The 18,365-nt window shown below is 48.3% G+C and overlaps 1 protein-coding gene across 1 annotated transcript in view; it reads right to left on the bottom strand.

Annotated features, from left to right (window-relative positions):
• LOC144139657 (uncharacterized) overlaps positions 1-18,365 on the bottom strand; it is a 164,973-nt gene that overhangs the window by 55,907 nt on the left and 90,701 nt on the right. The gene's annotated exons all lie outside the window — the stretch shown is intronic.

Genomic DNA, 18,365 nt, shown 5'->3' with positions numbered 1-18,365 from the left:
GTTGTCCGAAATACATAACACAAGCTGTTGGGCCAATAGCCGAAGCTAGTTTAGGCCCATTGCATAAATACGCAATACAGCAGCAAACATACACAGGTGAGTCAAAAGATACTCATTACAATACAATGCACGAAAACCAAATAATTACAAAAAATTGAACAGAACAAAAAAGGAACGGGAGTTCATGCGATGTTGAATAGGTAGTAACTTGTTATTGTAAATACAAAGCTATTAGCAATTTTTATTTCTTTAGGTAAAGTGTTCCAAACATTTGCTCCGTAGTATTGTAGTAGCCGTTGACCATAGGTATTTAGGTTGCACGCAAATTAAGATTCACATTGCTAGCATTCCTTGTGTTCCTTGTAGGTAACACCAACAAATTTTTTGAAAAAGGATGGCAATGGAGAATAATTTTGTTAACAACTAGACAGACCTTCATTTCACGGACAAGCAATAATGGAAGTATTTCAAGCTCAGAGAATAACGGACGGCTGAGAACACAAGAGTTAGAAGATGTCATAATATGTAATGCTGGTTTTTGAAGGGAGATGACAGGATCTAAATAAGTTTGATATGTAGATTCCCAAGATTCACAACAATACGTCAAGTGACAATGAAAGAGCGAGTAGGAAATAATCTTCAGAACTGAGATACTGAAGTACGTTCTACTTCTTAAGAGGGCGAAACAGGACGATGCAAGTTTAGAGGACATCATTTCTATATGCCCTTTCCAGTTCATATGGCAGTCCAGAGTCACGTCTAGATATTTAATGCAGTCAACTTGCTCAAGAGAACAATTATTAAAGTATATTTTCATGAAGTCGGCATCAAATAGCCTATTTAGGGAACGTAAAAGGATGTACTTCGTTTTCGAACTGTTTAGAGTTAACTTATGCCCGTTAAGCCAATTCGATAAGCGCAACAACTCATGATTTATCGCACTTACTACATCTTCAGCTGATTTTCCACTGACCATAATTGCGGTGTCGTACGCACAAATTATGACCTTGGATTATGTTAAATACGTAGAAAGGTCGTTAACGTACAGGGAAAATAGAACCGGACCGAGGACCGAGCCCTGGGGAATACCTGTTGAGATTTCTAATTGTGATGATGAAACATCGGCAACAGAGACATACTGTTTGCGATTGGACAAGTAGCTGGAAGCAAATTCTAGGGTGCGTCCCTGAAACCCGTAGTTTTCTAAGATTTCCAAGAGAATCGAATGCGTTACGGAGTCGATTGCCTTTTTGAGGTCAAGAATTACCACACCCGCTATTTCACTGTTATGTAAAGAGGAGTACACTTCTTGAGTTAAGGCCCTTACAGCTGAGGATGTGGATCTATTTGTAGTAAATACATGTTGGGCTGACGTTATGATGTTATTATGTTCTAAGTATTTTCGCAGACGAACAGAGATAAGTTTTTCAAAAACAGTGTTTATAACACTCAAGACGGATATTACCCGCCGCGGTGGCTCAGTGGCTAAGGCGTTGCGCTGCTGAGCACGAGGTCGCGGGTTCGATTCCCGGCCGTGGCGGCCGCTTTTCTAATGGAGGCGAAAAGCAAAAACGTCCGTGTGTACGAGATTTCGGCGCACGTTAAAGATCCCCAGGTGGTTAAAATTAATCCGGAGACCTCAACTACAGCGCGCCTCATCGCCTGCGTTGCGTCGGCGCGTTAAACCCTACAATCACTCATCACATCAAGACGGATATTGGCCGATAACTGCCAGGTTCCTTATGGTCACCACTTTTGAAAATTGGTGACTCTTGCTACTTTTAGGTTGTCAGGGTATACCCCTTTAAATATGGCATAATTAAACAGACGAAGTAGTTGGGGCCCAAGTACATCAGTATTGTCCTTCAGTGCACGAACAGTTATACCATCATGACCGGCGACTTTCCTGTCTGTCAGCATTGATATTACGTTCACAATTTCAGAATAGTCAATTTAGTCATTCGTAAAGGAGCATACCATCGCGTTGCCGCTTGCATCTCATTGCGTCGGAGGAACCTGCCTAGCTAAGTGCGACCTTATGGTAGTAAAGTATGAATTAAATTTTTCTACGGTACTAGTATCAACTAGGTCTGGAATGACAGAAGTTTTAGAGGGTTTGCCTAGAACGTTATTGATAACATCCCACATTTTTTCAGCATTGCCTTGCGCTTGCTGCACCTGTGAAGTATAATATTCTTTCTTCCCTTTTCTTATCATACCGACCACTTTGTTCCCAGCGAGTCGGAATTGCTGCGCGTAGAAGTCGTTCTGTTTATGTAGTTTCCATTTACGATACAGTAATGTCTCGTTCTTCTCCAATCCGCCTCCTTGCGAGGCGGGCGTTGGTGACCCTTGGAGTTCCTGCCAGCCCTGCGCTGCGTTTAGTGCAGCGCTGCGGCTGTGATGAAGGCGACGACCCGTTGAGACGAAACGAAAACTTGTATTTACACTTTTTACAGTTGGTTACAAAGAGGATACATTGAGGCCATTGGTCGCTATGTGCCCGCGGCACCCCGTCAGAGACGAGCCACAACTCAATCCGGTCTGTCCGATGAGCGCATGCTTGCAATCGAAGAAACCTCGCATCCGGGGGAGGAGGTCGCGTTCGCTCCGACCGCGTTCCCACGCACCTGCAAGTTGCGGGCCCCTCGTCCAAGGGCGCGCAACCATACGCGCCACTCAAACCAAACGCACGTGCACAACGATATCCGACGCCTCAACCTAGCGCTAGCCTCGGCCCGGCCGCACACTGCATCCGCCGCGCGAAATACGAAGCGCGGTCATCCACCCAGCAGCTCCCTCGACCGCCTCCATCTGGCACGCAAGGCCGAAACACGGCGCTCAAGGGGGGGGGGGGGGACTCTACGCCCGCGAGGCCGTTGCCCTGTTGCCTGCCTGGGCATGAAATTAGGGCAATAATGACGGGATCACCCGACCCTTACACGCCCTTCCCAAGATAAACATAAGGGCCCAAAGGCCTCTTATGGAGATCCCAACAAGACACAGATAATCGCGACAACCGCTCCCTTAAAACTGAATAAAAAAAGATGAACACAACACGGAGCAAACCCGACAAAATTCCCCACGGTCACTTTCCAAGACAACACAGGCACTTGTCCATAAGCATAGTGTCCACTCAGGAAAAGCGCGTCAGCGTAAAGAAAACAACACACACGCACACACACTCTCGTGTCAAACAAACACCCATGCAAAGGTCGTTTTCAGGCTGATGGGTCCTCTGCAAGTTCGAGCGTTCACGGTATTCTTCTCCGCCGTGAGACCCCTCACTTCTCTTTGAGTGGGTCCTTCTCGCCGCCCGCCAGGCCACCAACACTGCCACCCGCTTCCCAACATGCGTTAGGTACTCTGGACAAAGCGTCCGCGTTTGAATGGTCGCTACCCTTTCGGTGCTGTACAACAACATTATAGCGCTGCAGCGCTAGTGCCCAACGAGTCAACTTTGCGCCCTGTGGCATGGACAAAGTGAGGAAGGAAAGGGGGTTGTGGTCGGAGATCACCGTCACCTGGGCGCCGAAGAGCCAAATGTCAAACTTTTTAAGCCCCCAGATCACCGCAAATGCCTCCCTCTCTATGGTCGACCATCGAGCTTGAGTGGGCGTGAACTTATGGCTCGCGAACGCTATGGGACGCTCGGAGCCATCCTCGGCGCGCTGGGACAAACAGGCACCCGCCGCGAAAGCGGAGGCGTCGGTGGACAACAAAAACGGCGCGTCCGGCTTCGGCGTTGCCAGCGCGGTCGCCTCGCAAAGTGCTGCTTTGAGTCCCTGGAACGCACTGTCAGCTTCGGCCGACCACGGAATCTTGTTTGGAATTCCCTTCCCGGTCAGTTCCGTAAGCGGCCTCGCCACCTCAGCACAGTTGGGCACGTAACTTCGGTAGTAGCCGCACAGTCCGAGGACGCTGCGCAGCTCCCTCTTAGTCGTTGGCTCTTTAAGACCCCGTATTGCAGCCAACTTGTCCGGGTCCGGCGCGTGCGCTCCCGAACCGACAATATGCCCTAAGTAGCGTATGGACCCTCGGGCGACCTGACACTTTTCGAGTTTCACCTTGAGCCTCGCCCGGTCTAACGCCGCGAAGACCGCCCTTAAATGTTGTACGTGCTCGCTCAGGGTCTCACTGAATACCGCTATGTCGTCTAGATACGCACAGGCGTATTCAGAGTGCGGATGGAGCAGCTCGTTCATGGCCCTCTGAAACGTTTGCGCCGCGTTTTTGAGGCCAAAAGGCATGACTTTCCATGCAAACTGCCCCCGATGGCACGTGAAGGCGGTGAGTGAACGAGCCGCTGGCGCTAGAGGTACTTGCCAGTAGCCTCTTCGCAGGTCCAAAAGGGTAATATAGTTGGCCTGCCCGACGTTCATTATGAGCTCCTGCTGCAGTGTCATCGGATACGCGTCGGGCACCGTTCCTGCGTTCAGTCTGCGATAGTCAACGCATATTCTGACTGATCCGTCCTTTTTCGCCACGCACACGATGGAATGCGCGTGTGGGCTCTCGCACGGGAAAATTAAATCCCTATCTAGTAGCTCGTCCAACTGCGCCCCTACTTCTCCCTTTAGAGCTATGGGGATGCGATACGGTTTACACGGTTTTAGCGTGAAGCCCTCCTGCAACACTACATCGTGTTCGCGTACCCTCGCCACCCCCAGTCTGTCGTCGAACAAACCGCTGTACTCCGCAAACACCTTGCGGATCTGACCACTCTCGTTCTTCTCGAGATGACCTAATAAGTTCCCCAACAAGGTCATGTCCGCGGAACCTCCTTTCCCAGATCGGGGCGCGCACTCCACCTCCCCGAACGCCTCATCTTCCTCGAAAGCGACGCCAATCTGCATTACCCTACTGTTATAGGGTCGCAACTTGCTTGCGTGTACTAGCCGTCGGTTTCCTTCCGGCATTTCGACAAAGTATGAGTGCTCCCTGTACCGCTCGGTTACCCTACCTGGTCCCTTCCACTTGGGGAACATCTTACCCGGCCTGTCGTCATCAAACACCAACACTGCGTCCCCCTCCTGAAAGCTCTTGCTTGTCGCCCGCTTGTTGAACTGCTTTGCGTAAGCATTCTGCTGTCTGGATCCTACCAGTTCGGCTGTTTGCGCTGCCTGCTCTAGACGCTCTTTCAGCTCTTTCATGTAAGCGGACGGGGACGGGCCAAGGTCCGCTAACGCAGGCATTTCTCCCGTTAAAGCGCGTTTGACGACAGCTAGCGGTCCGCTAGGCGGTCTACCGTACACCATTTCAAATGGCGACACTCCTGTAGTATCATGCGGGACTTCGCGATATGCCCACAAAAGAAAGGGCACCGCCTTGTCCCAGTCTCTACCTTCCTTTTGGATGGTGTGGTACAGCATGTTCTTAAACGTCCTGTTCCACCGCTCCACAGCGCCATTGCTCTCCGGGTGTCCCGGGGTCGAAAACCTCGGGGAGCAGCCGAGTCGCTTTAAGAACTCCTGTGTTAACTCAGCAGTGAAGTTAGTCCCACAGTCGGACGCGATCACTTCGGGTATCCCTGTGCTGCTAAATACCCTCAGTAGGGCGTCGCAAGTCGCCCTAGCGCTCAGAGAGCGGAGACACACTACCTCGGGCCACCGTGTGCACAAATCAATTATGCACAGTGCATATTTGTGCCCTCTACCTGATGGTGGCTGCAGCGGGCCAATGACGTCAACGTTAACTCTCTCAAACGGGTACCTAGGCCTTGCCAGCGGTTCTATCGGGATCCGGTCGGCAGTACGCAAGTCGGATCTTGTCTGGCAGGCATGGCAGCTAGCGCAGTAGCGCCTTACGTCTCCTTCGATAGCCGGCCAAAAGAAACTGTACTTTATGCGGGCCTTCGTTTTGCGGAAACCTAGGTGACCAGCCCAGTTTGACTCGTGAGCCATTCGCAATACATCGCCTCTACGACTCTCCGGTAGCACCAGTTGCATTACAGCTTGTCCCAGAAGTTTGTCTCGGTGGTACAAAATGCCGTCTACCACGACCATGCGTCCCTTTCCGCGTTTTGCATTTTCCCAGGCAGCTTGCAATGTCGCATCACTCTGCTGCTCGGCCCGAAACCTCTCCGACGAGCTCCTCTCGCCATTCCCGTCGTGAGTTGTTTCACTGCACTGCTCCTCGCTTCCCGCGTCCTGACCACTCTTTGCTCGCGTTGTAACCTGACCGATTGCAACTTGAACCGAGCCCTCTGCGCTCCGCTCATCGTCTACCAGCCTTGCTAGTTCGCCCTCCGTGCGGTCCGCAACGTCGCTCCCGTCTGCACATACCACCCCTTTCATCTCGGCTCCCGCCCTAAGACGCTCCCACGCCTCTTCCGAGAGCAGACAATCGGTCTGAGAAACCAACCTGTCCGTCAGCGCGCAAAGTACCGGCACCACCTCTTTAATGTCCGAAAACACGCCGACCTCGCGCGTTATCGTCAACGGAACCACCGCGAGCTTTGCCACTACCTTCTCTCCGAATGCGGAAGTCAAGTTGATTGTCCCGTGAGGCTCGATTAGCTCCGGTGGCAGCGCGCTTTCTCTAACGACAGTTATCTCCGCTCCCGTGTCCAGAATTGCGTCGATCTTCCTGCCATGGCAGCCCAAGCTCACGGGCTTAAGTTCGCTGTGGCCTGCACACGCTTCATTCGTTGCAACTCTGGCCGACAAGCTATTTCCTTTTCCTTCCGAGGCTCCTGCCATCAGTTTGTTGACATTGTCCGGGCATTTCGCTTTTAGGTGGTCCCTTGAACCACACCCGAAGCAGGCTCCCCACTTTTTTCGCACGTCGGTGCTCTGTTTCACCGCGCCCGGTTTTGGCGGCGGTCCACTTGAAGTTAGTCCCTGCGAGGCCGGTGCATGCCGTACCTTTGTTTCCGGCTTCTTAGCTGCGCCGTCCCTTCCCTCTGCATCCTCGAAAGTCTGCAGTAGGCTTGCCAAAGCTGGGGCCTTCTTCCAGCCTTCCCCTTCTTGAAGGGTTACGTAGCGCAGCGCGGACTCGGCCAGGTTATTTTTTAGCTGGTCGGCCACCAGCAGCTCGATCACCTCCTCGAACGACTTCACGTTTCTGGCCTCGAGGTAGAAATGAAGGTAACTCTGGAGTCGCGTCGCGAATTGTCTCCACCCTTCACTTGCGCGTTTCCTCGCCCCAAGAAACCTCCGCTGGTATTCCCCGGCTGACAATTTCAGCTCCTCCAGCACTGTCTTTTTGAGAACCTCATACTCACTATGCTGGGATGGAGTGAGTCGCGTCGAAACAAAGGGAACATTTTCCGCTATAAGCGGAAAGACAATTTTGCCCCACAACTCCCTCGGCGCGGCGTATGCCTCAAGCGTATTTTCCACGGACTCAAACCAGATCGGCACTTCCGCTTCTGAAGGGAATTTCGGGACTACTCCCGAGACGAGTTTTGAAAAATGCCGGAGTTCGCTGCGCGTGTCCTGTCCGCCCGAGTCGCCGGAGCTCACGCCTGGTTCAGAACTCCTTTTCAGTTTCTCAAGCTCGATCTGCCGCTCGAGTACCAAGCGTCTCTCCTGTTCGATTTTGAGTTCAGTTTCCAATTTTTTCATTTGCATTTCCGCTTCGGACGCCACTGGCTCAGGTGGACTCCGCCCTTCCGCACCTTCATCTTCGTTGCCCATGATGGGCTCCCCTCGTTTGTCCGGATTCAAGTGGGCAAAACGCGTGAGCATGCGTTTTACGGGCTCTTGTTGGGTGGCAGTGATCGCGACCCAGCGGAAGACAAAAAGGACTCACCCAGTGTCGATCCGATGTGGCCGCCTGTTTCGTCCGCCGTTTCCGCGCGACTGTCCGACTTCTCCCTCAGATTCGGCAGGTCTGCGATGCCTGTTGGCGCTCCTTCGCCTTCGCCGAGGCGGTGTCGTTCACAGTCCGTCGGTCTGCGGTGACTGCCGGCCTCCTTCGCTACCGCAAAGACTCGCCGTCTCCGTCGGCCGCTCCTCCGCGACTCTCCCAGCTGCTCCGCTAGTCGCCTGGAGTTTCCGGTTGCCTGCAGGTGCTCCTTCACCTGGCTGCAACCCAGTCGTCGCTCCTCCGTCGGCGTCGTGACGACTCCGGTGCTGTCGATCGCACCCAGCAAGTTCGGGTTAAACTCGCCCTTCCCGCTTCGGCCCGTGCTCCTTGGATTGGCAGAGCCCTCCGCCCGTGGCCGATGCGTCTATCCTCCGTTCTCGTTCCGTGGTCGTCTCGCCCAGCAGGATCTTGCCGACTGCGCCCGTAATGTCTCGTTCTTCTCCAATCCGCCTCCTTGCGAGGCGGGCGTTGGTGACCCTTGGAGTTCCTGCCAGCCCTGCGCTGCGTTTAGTGCAGCGCTGCGGCTGTGATGAAGGCGACGACCCGTTGAGACGAAACGAAAACTTGTATTTACACTTTTTACAGTTGGTTACAAAGAGGATACATTGAGGCCATTGGTCGCTATGTGCCCGCGGCACCCCGTCAGAGACGAGCCACAACTCAATCCGGTCTGTCCGATGAGCGCATGCTTGCAATCGAAGAAACCTCGCATCCGGGGGAGGAGGTCGCGTTCGCTCCGACCGCGTTCCCACGCACCTGCAAGTTGCGGGCCCCTCGTCCAAGGGCGCGCAACCATACGCGCCACTCAAACCAAACGCACGTGCACAACGATATCCGACGCCTCAACCTAGCGCTAGCCTCGGCCCGGCCGCACACTGCATCCGCCGCGCGAAATACGAAGCGCGGTCATCCACCCAGCAGCTCCCTCGACCGCCTCCATCTGGCACGCAAGGCCGAAACACGGCGCTCAAGGGGGGGGGGGGGGGGACTCTACGCCCGCGAGGCCGTTGCCCTGTTGCCTGCCTGGGCATGAAATTAGGGCAATAATGACGGGATCACCCGACCCTTACAGATACCACGCGCACCGTTCTTTTATGGCTTTCAGTATGGGCTTTGTCATCCAAGGGAAGCGTGGTTGCTAGAACTTACAGCTATAGCGGGTTGTGCAGCTGTAAATTATGGACGATAAAGAACTAACAAAGTTGAAAAACTCGGTATACACGTCTTCAGACAAGATATCATGGTAGTGCGTGTTTTGAAGTTAACTCCGCAGCAGGGCGTAATTGATCCGCGCTTTCGTAGTAGGTTTCTTGTTATCGGGAGCAGCCTTATCAGTGCGAAGCAAAGCAAACACAGGGTAATGGTCGATCACGCATTCATCGTAAACGCCAGCTAAGACTGAGTCCATGTAACACAAAATATGGTCAATGGTCATGGCGGTGTTTTTTGTGATTCTGGTAGGCGCAGTAACCAGGTTATGAAAACTACATGACTGCAGAAGGAATGTGTAATCAATGTGTAATCAATGTTTTGCTCCGTTGAGGTGTCAATATTGAAGTCACCTGTAATTAGTACAGGATGCTTATTGCCGGAGATAAAAAACGTTTAGAATATTTTCCATTCTATCAAGGAAGGGCGGTACGCTATAACTAGGAGGTCGATAGACGACGCCTACCACTGTTCCAGATGACAGTGTTACAAAAATGGTTTCTGAGACATCGGCAATAACCGATACATCTTGTCTAACATTATACAGCACGGAAGACTTGATAAGAACTGCTACTCCACCCCCACGCGATGATGTATCTCTACAAGATGACAGGAAATTATACCTATTAAAAGAAATGTGCTCGCCGTTCTTTAACCATGTTTCGGACGACAAAGGAACAATATCGAAACTAAACTGGTGCCTGTTCAGGAAACTTCACAGGAAACTCAGCAAAGATGTTCTACTGCGAGAGCAGTCCTAAAGCTGCCCACGAACTGCGTCGTACTGCTCCAGAACAGCCCTGTATTTTTACGTCCGTAGAGTTTTATCTGGCGGGAGCAGTCTTGGAGCTGCTCACGAACCAGTTCGAACTGCTCCAGAGTAGCTTCAAATTTTTTTCCTCAAAATTTTATAACGAACGAAGTCCTGGACTGCCCACGAACTGCTCAGAGCTGCTCCAGAACAGCTCCTTATGTTTTTGCCCTTAGAAGTTCTGCTGAGAGGGCAGTCATGGGGCTGCCCATGGACTGCTTAGAACTGCTTCAGAGCAGGCTCGTATTTTTTACCCTTAAAACTTTTATAACGAACGAGTCCTGGACTGCCCACGAATTGTTCTGAGCTGCTCCAGAACAGCTCCGTTTTTTTGCCCGTAGAAGATCCATTGCGAGAGCAGTCCTGTAGCTGTCCACTAACTGCTCGGAATTGTTCTCGACTGGCAAACAAAGAGATCTAAGGTGTCTGAAATTTTTCCGGGCTCACGTTGGCTGGCATCGCATCACCAGTGGCAGGCCTGTGTTCCAATGCATGCCGGAAGCACTGCTGGGCTGTATAAGGCACTAAGGAGGTTTGTGGTCTGCGCGTCGGTTCCTGTGACGAGTGATTGTGAGGGGCTTGCGTGCTTGTGTAGAAGGCTAGAAATCCCAGCAGAAGGGGTAGTCGCATGCAACTACAGCCGACTCATGAGTGCGTATGTGTGTGTGTTTGTGTGTGTGTGTTTGCGTCTGTTTGTGTCTCTACGTGTGTTTGTGTGTTTTTGTCTGTGTGTGTGCGCACGGAGAAAGTAAAACAAAAACAAGGCTGTAGAAACACTCGCATGAGATACAGGGATGCGCGTTACGAATCGCGACAGATGGGTACAGAAGCGACACAAAAAAGCCAGCAATTAGATACAGGAGCTCGATAGGCGTAGCTCAAAGACCAACTTTAACGGGAATTCAGTGCAGAGGGAACAGTGGTGTGGCAAAGACCCAAAAAATAATGGCATAAACGATTCTCTGGCACACACGTATGAAAGATGTTCTGTTTGCAAGGTTGCTCAACTCGAGCAGTACTCACGCGCGAACAACCTTGAAATCAGAGGTGTTCCAGTTACTAAAGATGAGGATTGCCCCGGGATATTAGACCGGCTCGGCAACGAGATCGAGTGCCCACTGAGGAAAGAGGACATTGACACTGCCCATAGACTACCAACCCGAAAGCCGAATGAAATGAATATAGTTGTCAGATTCTGCTCCCGTGACAAGCGATCAGAATTCCTCGCCAAAGCACGGAAGACCCGCCCAACTACAACTTGTCTCGGATTCCCTGTAACACAGCAGAAGCCAGTTTACGTCAATGAGCATCTAACGGTGGAAAACAAGCTTCTTTTTTCTAAGGCACTTGCTCTGAAAAGGCAGTATAACTGGCTTTATCTGTGGACCGAAAATGGCATCATCAAGGCAAGGAAATCTACCGTGGGCCGCGTTTTTCGCATCATTCGCGAAAATGACCTCAATGTCTTTTCGTCATAATCTTTAATCAGTCAACTCTGTTGCCTCCTTCATGTCTTATCTTAGTCCTAAAGAAGCTGAATCAAATTTAACTTGCGCTAACGGATTTTCTGCTGTCCACTTTAATGCTCGCAGCTTACGTAAAAACTATGAAGATATCGCGGCTTTTCTTCAATCCTTAAATCATTCCTTCTCGGCAGTTTGCTTCTCTGAAACGTGGCTCAGCCCGGTTGATAAGAATTTGTATGACATCCCAGGGTACTCATGCGAATACGGTTACCGGTCTGACGCCCCTTTTGGTGGCTCCGCTGTTTGTGTACGTAACGATATTAGTTACCGTAGACGTCACGATCTAACCATTAATGTCGCAAATTGTGAATGCGTATCGGTTGAACTTGATTCCATCTATTCATCTCGTAATGATAAGAAGACTGTTTTGGGGTGTATTTATCGGTCCCCTTCTTCTGACGTTTCACAATTCTGCGGTGCTTTCTCTATCATTCTTGATAAATTATCGTTCGAAAAAAAAAAGACGTAGTCATTTTAGGTGATTTAAACGTCAACCTTCTTGATTGTAGTAGTTCTAGCACTTTGGAATACATAAGCTCTTTTTGTAGTTACGGACTACAGTCATTGCTTTCTGTTCCCACCCGCTGTCCTAGTTACGGCCCCCATACGTTACTGGACCACATTCTTTCAAATTTGCCAATTTCCCCTACTGTTGGTGTAATTCAAACGTCCCTTACAGATCATCACCCGATATTTCTGTTTTTCAAGCTGTCAAATCATTTCATATCAAACCATAAATCCAAACCCGTTTTTTCGAAGGAAACATTCATTGACATTATTTCTAGTAGGGACTGGTCTCGGATTCTTAGTTTATCTAATCCTGAAGACGCTCTGGATGAGTTATCGAACGTTGTGATTGCGGCAGTTAATGAAAGTACTACCCTCTGTTCTTCTAAAAGAAAATATAGCTTTTCCCGTTCCCCTTGGCTTACTGATTCTCTCCTGTGCTCATTACGTAAAAAAAGACAACTTGTATAAGAAATCTAAACGCCAACCTTTCAATGAAGGACTAAAAAATCGATACAGAATATATTCTAATATACTTTCTTCAGTACTAAAAAAGCAAAACGCATTTATTTTGAAAAACAACTTCAACAGGCTAACAACAACACGAAAAAAAAGTGGCAGCTGCTCAATGATTTTCTGAACGCGGGGAACCGTCCAAATAACGTATTGTCCTTGTATTATAACAACTCTGTTATTACAGACTCTGCTGACATCTCGAATGCATTTAGTGACCATTTTTCAAAAATTTCCTGCAACTCTGATCCATCTCATGATATACCACGTTATGAGAGATGCGCACAATCATTCTTTCTTCGTCCAACCTGCGCCAGAGAAATCGAATCGATCATTTCCTCGTTAAAAACTACAGGTCCTGGCCTTGATGGCATTTATTGCAAGCACATTAAGTTGGTTAGCGCGATTTTGTCACCAGTCCTCAGTCATATTTTCAACCTGGTCTTTAAAACTTCCATTTTTCCTTCGCAATTAAAGATTACTAAGGTTATCCCTATATTTAAAAAAGGTGACCCTTCACTCCCCGAAAATTACAGACCCATTGCAATTCTACCGTTTTTTGATAAAATTTTAGAAAAATTAATTGAAGTTCGACTGACTAATTATTTTAACAAATTTAGTATCTTGTCCTCTTGTCAATTTGGCTTCAGGCAAGGACTGTCTACTGACTTTGCCATCGCTTGCTTCACTGATATGGTAAAGTCTGTGGTCGATCGCGGGGACATAGCTGGGGCTGTTTTCATCGACTTTAGCAAAGCCTTCGACACCATTGATCATAACATTTTGTTCTTGAAATTAGAATCTTATGGTATTTCGGGACCCCCTTTATCACTCCTAATGAGTTTCTTGAGTAATAGATCCCAAGTCGTATATGTCGATGACTCGAATTCTGACCCTTTTATTGTTAATAAAGGTGTACCCCAAGGCTCCATCTTAGGCCCCTTGTTATTCTTAGTTTTTATTAATGATCTCCCTTCTTGCCTTCATCACTCCAGTTGCTTTCTCTATGCAGATGATACCACTATTGTGTCATCCCATCGTAATCAGCATACTTTGATGTGCAATTTGCAGAATGACCTGTTAGCCATCCAACAATGGTGCTTTTGTAACCGGCTCGTTATTAATGTTAAGAAAACTGTTTTTGTTCCGTTTCACTCCCCTCAAAAACACCTATTTCCCGTCCCTAATTTATACATCAACGCAGATTGTATTCCGTCTACTGATCGCGTGTGTTTTCTTGGTGTTATTGTGGATAGCCATCTCAAATTTCATTACCATGTAAATTCAATTTGTACAAAGGTTTCATATGGAATACGTGCCCTGCTCAGGGCTCGATCCTACTTTGATATAAAAACATTAGTAACTTTGTATTATGCCTTTATACATAGCCATTTGAATTATTGTATATCGTCTTGGGGCAGCACATATTGTAATCATCTCTGGCCTCTTCAAAAACTCCAAAAACAAGCTTTAAGAATCATTACTTTTTCTTCCCGTCTATCTTCTTCTACTCCTCTGTTCATTGAACTTGCGATTTTGCCCCTTCCATGTCTTTACCAGGTAAATATTGGCACTTTGTTCTTCAAAGTATTGCGTTGTGGACTCCTGATATCTATTTTCCCTCCTAGCACTATTTCTAACCCAAACTCTACTCGGTTCTCCTCTCGCAACAACTTTCTACTTCCGAAAGTAAGAACTAACTTCGGTAAACAAACTATTCTGTTCTCTTGCTTGCACTTGTGGAATACCTTAAACCAGGACATTAAATCTTCTCATTCTGCCATACCCTTCAAAAAAAAAAAAAAAAACTGAAACTGTACCTATTGTCTTCATTACAGTGATGTGACGCGTCTTATTGTAGTTTTCTTCCTATTGTAAAAGCTGATTTTTTGAATATTTGTTCAGTACTCTTTTCTATTATGTTTACTAGTGTTGTCATTGTAATTTTATAGTCATTTTGTTAATTTGTATAGGAGGTCCCGCTTGCGGTTTTTATAACCATGGGACCTCCTCCTGTATATACTGTGTACCCATATCATGTTTGTTTAATAAAACTTATTTTCAATTCAATTCAATTTCAAAAGCGAGATGACGACTCAACTTAGTTCGCGCTCTGACATGTAGATAATGTGCTGCAACGCAGCGTAAAAGATGCGGGGCCTCCTGCCTCCCCGCGAGCGCGAGTTGGCTGGGGGACAACATGGGTTGGAAGGCGCGCTCGACCTCTGGCTGGCCGCCGGCATTCCACACGTGTACCGCAGACCAAATACCGCTCATTTGGGCTCTGCATACGGCACGTGCAACGTCGCTTCTAAAGCGAGTGCAATGTCCCCTGCAGAAGGGAACGGGAGGTGTTTGGAGGAAGAGTAATTTGCACGAGTGCCGGCGCGATGGTGGCAACGGCACTGCGAAAGGTCAAACGGCCACCACTAATTCTCTGCTCTGCTATGCTCTGAGGCTCGCTCGGTCGTTTTTTTTTCGTGACTGTGACATTGAGATCTCGGTGTACCCAGCTGTCACCTCAACATATGCAGCGGTGACTGCCACAGTAAGGAATAAGGTGCCGGCTGAGCTCACGAACAGAACTTCGTAGAAGCTGTTGTAGTATCTGAAAAACGGATACGCACTAAGCATACGAAGCAATAGGGTACTTCACACATTTTGTAGAGAAATATAGTTACAAGGTTAGTAATTATCGGCAAAAAAAAAAAAAAAACTCGCCGCGGTGGCGCAGTGGCTAAGGCATTGTGCTGCTGAGACCAAGGACTCGGGCTCGATCCCGGCAGCGGCGGCCGCTTTTCTGATGAAGGCGAAAAGCGGAAACGCCATTGTGTTGGAGATTTCGGCGCACGTTAAAGATCCCCTGGTGGTCAAACTTGATCCGGAGCCCCTCACTACAGCTCGCCTCATCGCCTGTGCAGCGTCGGCGTGTTATGGCTCATAATAAATCAATAAATATCGACTAAAATAATAGACAGTATCGACTAAAATAATAGACGCCTTCGGGTAAACAGCGTTGCACCTGAAATGCCAAATAACTTTTTAGAAGATGAAAATTTGACAGTGTAGCATATAATAATGTTCGCATCACTCCAATCGGGTCTTATTTTATGGGAGCAAAATGAATTTCACCAGCCAGAGTCATTGTATGAGAAGGAAAATGGCACTTCGTGTGACTGGCTGTACTAGAAAGCTGGCGTGGGAGAATAATTGTTAAAGGGATCACGATTACAAAATACAAAAGTGGCAAGTTTGGAACGACCAGCCATTCGTAACTCGCTCAACCTCAATACAGGCACGAATTACGTTGATTGAACAAGACAAGAACCCAAGGAATATCCAAAAACTTCAATATTTAGTGCGCTACACCTCGTCACCAGAGATGTAATAGAGGAAAACCCTAGAAACACAGTTATCGGCGTGGAAACTGCACGTTAGTGTTGAATTGATGAGATGAAACGGATCTGGAGGCCCCACTAGAATTTTCCAGTCATGCTTCTCAGCAATGGCTCTGATCGGCGGCCGTCCATCGCACAAAGAAGGTTCTGTCACGTCATAAAGAAATAGCCATAAAGTGGCTGGTGGGTATCCATTACTTCATCTGTTCATTTTAATATCTAGATTAATTGTTTGAAGCTTGTGTGAAAATTGGTTCATTGTGAACTTTTAACCGCCCCCCCTCCCCCCCCCCCCCAAAAAAAAAAAGTCACAAGGATTTTTTAGGCTTTAAACGTTGACACCTATCTGGAACGCATTTTGCATGTTGGTAAACGGGAAAGAAAAACTAAGTAATTCTTTGTGACCTCTGAGTTTTAGTGGAAGGTAAGCAAATTGCTCCATTCAAGCCAGCATGATCTATTGTTAACTGCCATGATTTGAAGCGCAACGAAAAAACACGGACGGTGAATACAAAGTAGACAACACAGGCGCCTGTCTTGTCTACTTTGTATTCACCGTCCGTGTTTTTTTGTTGCGCTCCAAATCATGGCAACTATGAACCAACCAGCAAGAAGTTCTGTTCATCTATTGTTAACCTCGGTATTGTCACCATGTAACCTGATGCCAGCGTACATGATTAACACTGCTTTATTTAGATAATGCTTAACTGCCAAGTGATGTTATTAACGCCGATTAGTTAATAAGAAACGTTTTAGTTAAGTTTAGTTTAGTTAAGAGGAAACGTTGTATCAGTCATGGGAGCACTGGCACAAAATTTCAAAGCTGAGATAACTATGTAAAAAGCTTCCTTTGTATATGCAGATATGTGCAGGGATGTTGCAACAGTAACTGTTCAGTATAACATACTTTAAGTCAATTTTAATCTTTGCACGCACAAGATAGTTCAGAACGGGTACCCTTTCGACATCGGCATCAGCACGACGCGTTGAGTGCCTCGTCATGCGCCTCGTCCCAAACTGCCGACGTCAGGGCTCCCGTGACGTACCCAAGGCGCTGACTACTGTGGGCGCTCGCTGCTCTGACTTGTGCCTCACGTCACACTTTTGAGAGACGTTGAACTGCCGGTGCGCACCCGACGAGAACAGTGACGTCAAAAATCCCGAGCCGTGTCCACTAACGTGAAACCAGGGTAGGGACGAAGCATGCAGTGTATAAGTTTATTCTTGGCGTGGCGTTTGTGCCAAGGGAGATGAAACCGTTGGTGGGTAGAGGTATACAGCTTTACTTGAAGCACGAAGCGTTCTAGCGCGAGGCTTTGGAAAATGAGTGTCCCGGTGTGTTCTTTTAGTAAGCGTTACGTCCTGGCGTGAGGCGTCAACGAGTTTCCCGGTGTTTTCGTACCGAGGCTACATCGAAGATGACATGAGACGACGACATGAGACGCCGACAGCCCGAGCCCCTAACGGGCTTCGCCTCTAATAGTGCTGTCCTGTCATTGCGGCCGCCTCGGCGTTCGTTTCGTTGAAACCGAAGCTGACACAAAAAACCAAGGCTGTAAATAATTATCTCCGCTATGGTTCACAATCTAATGCGCCATTCTATGATTACTGGGCTGGCAGGCACCCGCAGCAGCGAAAAAACGTAACACAAAAATATCGCGCCAGTAAATTTTAATCTATACGTGATGCTTGAACCGTGTACCCAATACGAGCACTTATGATTAACATTACTACATCGGTCCCCTGTCCACGATTGCAATCAAATTGAAAGTTATGCTTTACTGGCATACGTACCGCTCCTGCGCGAACCATCCTTGGATGATTGATTGAATAAATAAACAATAAGCACGAATAAATAAGCATGAATAAACAACACACGGCTATCTGCTTTCGGACGAGCAGTTTCTGTGATATTATTTTTATGAAGCGCAGCCTGTAAGATTATTCCGTTCGTCGAACGCTCGTGCGCTTGTATATATGCCCCTCATGGCATTCCCTGCATTCTGCAAATTCTATGACATTACGGAAACTGGACCGAATAACGTTGTCTGCAAAAAGCGTAAAAGGTGGGGCGAGGGCATAGAGTGAGGATGGCGCGCGGTCGGAATTTTCGCTCGTCGTTCCACGACTTTCCGGACCTTCTACATCGTATTTTATTGTTTATTTGAACTACCGCGGAAGCAGCTAAAATAGTTTCGTAGCAGGCGATGCGGTGCAGTTGGTGAGGCGCTCTGATGTTGAGCCCCATTTTGAGGGGTTCAAAAGGCGAAAAACATCTTTTTGCAGAACATGGAAACTTAGCGAACACGAGGCCGTCGAAATAAGTCCGAAACCCACGCTACAGCTCCCCTTCCGAGTGTAAGATTTTGATGTTAAGCTCCCTCACTAAACCTGTTTGTGAACCGGTTCAACGCTTGCGAGTGGGTTCGCGAGCCGCCATATACTATTAGGTTTAGTCAAACTTGAACTGAATCAAAAAGGAAATAAAAAAATTACACCATCTTCCCGAGGGGAACCCTGAGGTGATGCGAAGCATCGCAGAGTTCCAATCCAATCCAATCCAATCCAATCCAATCCAATCCAATCTAA

This window comes from Haemaphysalis longicornis, unplaced genomic scaffold (genome assembly GCF_048455015.1).
Source record: "Haemaphysalis longicornis isolate Haplotype H1 unplaced genomic scaffold, Haemaphysalis longicornis Haplotype H1 scaffold_5, whole genome shotgun sequence".
NCBI classification, from domain to species: domain Eukaryota; kingdom Metazoa; phylum Arthropoda; class Arachnida; order Ixodida; family Ixodidae; genus Haemaphysalis; species Haemaphysalis longicornis.
The sequence above is the reverse complement of the archived record's forward strand: the minus strand, read 5'-3'. Positions and strand labels throughout refer to the sequence as shown.